This window comes from Triticum urartu, chromosome 6A, assembly GCF_056163025.1.
Source record: "Triticum urartu cultivar PI428250 chromosome 6A, HENAU_Tu73, whole genome shotgun sequence".
Lineage (NCBI taxonomy): Eukaryota > Viridiplantae > Streptophyta > Magnoliopsida > Poales > Poaceae > Triticum > Triticum urartu.
In genome coordinates this window covers 25,252,266-25,258,265 of record NC_141878.1, presented here as the reverse complement: position 1 = coordinate 25,258,265, position 6,000 = coordinate 25,252,266, and positions in this window count along the sequence as shown.

Sequence of the window (6,000 nt, the reverse complement as noted above, 5' to 3'; positions counted from 1 at the left end):
TTTGGAATAGCAAAGAGGGAAAGAGAGGAGTAGGAGAGGGAAAGGGGGGCCCCCCACCCTTGTCCAATTCGGATTGGCAAGGGGGGCGCCACCTCCTTGGCCGGCCCTCTCTCCTCCACTAAGGCCCATGTGTGGCCCATTAACTTCCCGGGAGGGGGGTTCCGGTAACCCCCGGTACTCCGGAACTTATCTGATACTTGCCGAAACCATTCTGGTGTCCGAATATAACTTTCCAATATATGAATCTTCACCTCTCAACCATTTCGAGACTCCTCGTCATGTCCGTGATCTCATCCGGGACACCAAACAAACATCGGTCATCAAGTCACATAACTCATAATACAAATCGTGATCGAACGTTAAGTGTGTGGACCCTACGGGTTCGAGAACTATGTAGACATGACTGACATCTCCGGTAAATAACCAATAGCAGAACCTGGATGCTCATATTGGCTCCTACATATTCTATGAAGATCTTTATCGGTCAAACCGCATAACAACATATGTTGTTCCCTTTGCCATCGGTATGTTACTTGCCCGAGATTCGATCGTCGGTATCCACATACCTAGTTCAATCTCGTTACCAGCAAGTCTCTTTACTCGTTCCGTAATGCATCATCCGTAACTAACTCATTAGTCACATTGCTTACAAGGCTTATAGTGATGTGCATTACCGAGATGGCCCAGAGATACCTCTCCGATACACGGAGTGACAAATCCTAATCTTGATATATGCCAACCCAACAAACACCTTTGGAGACGCTTGTAGAGCATCTTTATAATCACTCAGATACGTTGTGACGTTTGATAGCACACAAGGTGTTCCTCCGGTATTTGGGAGTTGCATAATCTCATAGTCAGAGGAACATGTATAAGTCATGAAGAAAGCAATAGCAATAAAACTAAACGATCATTATGCAAAGCTAACAGATGGGTTTTGTCCATCACATCATTCTCCTAATGATGTGATTCGTTCATCAAATGACAACACATGTCTATGGTCAGGAAACTTAACCATCTTTGATTAACGAGCTAGTCAAGTAGAGGCATACTAGGGACACTCTGTTTTGTCTATGTATTCACACATGTACTAAGTTTTCGGTTAATACAATTCTAGCATGAATAATAAACATTTATCATGATATAAGGAAATATAAATAACAAACTTTATTATTGCCTCTAGGGCATATTTCCTTTAGTCTCCCACTTACACTAGAGTCAGTAATCTAGTTCATATCGTCATGTGATTTAACACCAATAGTTCACATCTTTATGTGATTAGTTCACATCTCCATGTGACTAACACCCAAAGGTTTACTAGAGTCAATAATCTAGTTCACATCGCAATGTGATTAACACCCAAAGAGTACTAAGGTGTGATCGTGTTTTGCTGGTGAGAGAAGTTTAGTCAACGGGTCTAGCACATTCAGAGCCGTATGTATTTTTCAAATTTTCTATGTCTACAATGCGTTGCACAGAGCTACTCTAGCTAATTGCTCCCACTTTCAATATGTATCTAGATTGAGACTCAGAGTCATCCGGATCGGTGTAAAAGCTTACATCGACGTAACTCTTTATGACGAACTCTTTATCACCTCCATAATCGAGAAATATCTCCTTAGTCTTCTAAGGATAATTCTGACCGTTGTCCAGTGATCCACTCCTCGATCAATATCTTACCCCCTTGACAAACTCATGGCAAGGTACACAATAGATTTGGTACACATCATATCATACTTTATAGAACCTATGGCTGAGGCATAGGGAATGACTTTCATTCTCTTTCTATTTTCTGTTGTGGTCGTATTTTGAGTCTTACTCAACTTTACACCTTGCAATATAGGCAAGATCTCCTTCCTTGACTGATTCATTTTTGAACAACTTCAAAATCTTATCAAGGTATGTACTCATCGAAAGTCTTATGATGCGTCTTGATCTATCTTTATAGATCTTGATGCCCAATATGTAAGTAGCTTCACTGAGGTCTTTCATTGAAAAATTCTTATTCAAGTATACTTTTATGCTATCTAGAAATTATGTATTATTTCCAATCAACAATATGGCATCCACATATAATATCAGAAATGCTACAGAGCTCCCACTCACTTTCTTGTAAATACAACCTTCTCCAAAAAGTATGTATAAAACCATATGCTTTGATCACACTATCAAAGCGTATATTCCAACTCCGAGAGGCTTGCACCAGTCCATAAATGGATCGCTGGAGCTTGCTCACTTTGTTAGCACATTTAGGATTGACAAAACCTTCTAGTTGCATCATATACAACTCTTCTTTAATAAATCCATTAAGGAATAAAATTTTGACATCCATTTGCCAGATTTAATAAAATGCGGCAACTGCTAACATGATTCAGACAAACTTTTAAGCATCAATTCGAGTAAGAAAATCTCATCGTAGTCAACACTTTGAACTTGTCAAAAACCTTTTGCGACAATTCAAGCTTTGTAGATAGTAACACTACTATCAGCGTCCGTCTTCCTCTTGAAGATCCATTTATTCTCAATGGCTCATTGATCATCGGGCAAGTCAATCGAAGTCCATACTTCGTTCTTTGATGTCGCTTGAAGCTACGTTGGTATTTCCCCAAAGAGGAACAGCACAGCGGCGGTACGTATTTCCCTCAGATATGAAACCAGGGTTATCGAACCAGTAGGAGAACCAAGCAACACAACATAAACAGCCCTGCACACAAATAACAAATCCTCGCAACCCGACGTGTTAAAGTGGTTGTCAATCCCTTTCGGGTAACGGTGTCAAAAATTGGTGCGTGACAGGAAAAAGGTTATAATAGATTGGATAAGTAGATCTCAAATAAAATAAAGTACAGCAAGATATTTTGGGGTTTTTGGATTAATAGATCTGAAAATAAAAGCAAATAAAAATAGATCGCAAAGGCAAATAATATAAGAAAGAAGACCCGGGGCCATAGGTTTCACTAGTGGCTTCTCTCGAGAAAAATAGCAAAGCCGTGGGTGAAAAAATTACTATTGGGGCAATTGATAGAACTTCAAATAAGTATGACGATATCCAAGCAATGATCATTATATAGGCATCAGGTCCAAGATTAGTAGACTGACTCCTGCCTGCATCTACTACTATTACTCAACACATTGACCGCTATCCAGCATGCATCTAGTGTATTAAGTTCATGGAGGAACGGAGTAATGCAATAAGAACAATGACATGATGTAGACAAGATCTATCTATGTAGAGATAGACCCCATCGTTTTATCCTTTACGTTGTGTTGCTTGGTTCTCCTACTGGTTCGATAACCTTGGTTTCATATCTGAGGGAAATACCTACCACCGTTGTGCTGCATCATCCCTTCCTCTTTGGGGAAATACCAACATAGCTTCAAGCGACATCAGAGAACAAAGTATGGACTTTGATTGACTTGCCTGATGATCGGCGAGCCATTGAGAATAAATGGATCTTCAAGAGGAAGACGGACGCTGATAGTAGTGTTACTATCTACAAAGCTTGAATTGTCGCAAAAGGTTTTTGACAAGTTCAAAGTGTTGACTACGATGAGATTTTCTTACTCGAATTAATGCTTAAAAGTTTGTCTGAATCATGTTAGCAGTTGCCGCATTTTATTAAATCTGGCAAATGGATGTCAAAATTGTATTCCTTAATGGATTTATTAAAGAAGAGTTGTATATGATGCAACTAGAAGGTTTTGTCAATCCTAAATGTGCTAACAAAGTGAGCAAGCTCCAGCGATCCATTTATGGACTGGTGCAAGCCTCTCGGAGTTGGAATATACGCTTTGATAGTGTGATCAAAGCATATGGTTTTATACATACTTTTTGGAGAAGGTTGTATTTACAAGAAAATGAGTGGGAGCACTACATCCTTTCTGATAAGTATATGTGAATGACATGTTGTTCATGAGAAATAATATAGAATTTTCTGGAAAGCATAAAGGAGTGTTTGAAAGGAGTTTTTTCAAAGGAAGACCTCGGTGAAGCTACTTACACATTGAGCATCAAGATCTATAGAGATAGATCAAGACGCTTGATAAGACTTTCGATGAGTATATACCTTGATAAGATTATGAAGGAGTTCAAAAATGGATCAATCAAAGAAGGAGTTCTTGTATGTATTGCAAGGTCAAGATTTGTAGAGATAATCACAGTGACAGAAAGGGAAATGACACGCATGTATCGTTGCTACAAAGGACAAAATGATGGGGTCTATCTCTACATAGATAGATCTTGTCTACATCATGTCATCGTTCTTATTGCATTACTCTGTTTCTCCATGAACTTAATACACTAGATGCATGCTAGATAGCGGTCGATGTGTGGAGTAATAGTAGTAGATGCAGGCAGGAGTCGATCTACTAATCTTGGACGTGATGCCTATATAATGATCATTGCCTGGATATCGTCATAATTATTTAAAGTTCTATCAATTTCCCAACAATAATTTGTTCACCCACCGCTTTGCTATTTTTCTCGAGAGAAGCCACTAGTGAAACCTATGGCCCTCGGGTCTTCTTTCTTATATTATTTGCCTTTGCGGTCTATTTTTATTTGCTTTTTATTTTCAGATCTATTAATCCAAAAACCCAAAAATATCTTGTTGTACTTTATTTTATTTGCGATCTATTTATCCAATCTATTATAACCTTTTTCCCGTCATGCACCAATTTCTGGCACCGTTACCCAAAAGGGATTGACAACCCCTTTAACACGTCGTGTTGCGAGGATTTGTTATTTGTGTGCAGGGGTTGTTTATGTTGTGTTGCTTGGTTCTCCTACTGGTTCGATAACCTTGGTTTCATATCTGAGGAAAATACCTACCGCCGTTGTGCTGCATCATCCCTTCCTCTTTGGGGAAATACCGACGTAGCTTCAAGCGACATCGGAGAACAAAGTATGGACTTTGATTGACTTGCCCGATGATCAATGAGCCATTGAGAATAATTGGATCTTCAAGAGGAAGACGGACGCTGATAGTAGTGTTACTATCTACAAAGCTCGAATTGTCGCAAAAAGTTTTTGACAAGTTCAAGGTGTTGACTACGATAAGATTTTCTCACTCGTAACGATGCTTGAGTCTGTCTGAATCATGTTAGCAATTGCCACATTTTATGAAATCTGGCAAATGGATGTCAAGACTACATTCCTTAATGGATTTCTTAAAGAAGAGTTGTATATGATGCAACAAGAAGGTTTTGACAATCCTAAAGGTGCTAACAAAGTGTGCAAGCTCCAGCGATCCATCTATGGACTGGTGCAAGCATCTCGGAGTTGGAATGTACGATTCGATAGTGTGATCAAAGCATACGGTTTTATACAGACTTTTGGAGAAGCCTGTATTTACAAAGAAGTGAGTGGGAGCTCTGTAGCGTTTCTGATATTATATGTGGATGACATATTGTTGATTGGAAATAATACATAATTTCTAAATAGCATAAAAGGATACTTGAATAAGAATTTTTCAATGAAATACCTCAGTGAAGCTACTTACATATTGGGCATCAAGATCTATAAAGATAGATCAAGACGCTTGATCAGACTTTTGGTGAGTACATACCTTGATAAGATTTTGAAGGAGTTCAAAAATGGATCAGCCAAAGAAGGAGTTCTTGCCTGTATTGCAAGGTGTAAAGTTGAGTAAGACTCAAAATACGACCACAACAGAAAATAGAAAGAGAATGAAAGTCATTCCCTATGCCTCAGCCATAGGTTCCAAGGTTGTCAGAATCGCGATTCTGTTATACGATTCTACGACTTTACGATCCAAACTAACCCCTATGATTCTACGATTTTAGTTCTTAGAATCTACGACTTTACGATCCTGATAGTGAAGATCCTATGATTTGCGATCCAACCATCGAAGCTCCGATCCGATTCAAAATCACGATTCTGACAACCTTGATAGGTTCTATAAAGTATGCTATGTTGTGTACCAAATCTATTGTGTACCTTGCCATGAGTTTGGCAAGGGGTACAATATTGATCGAGGA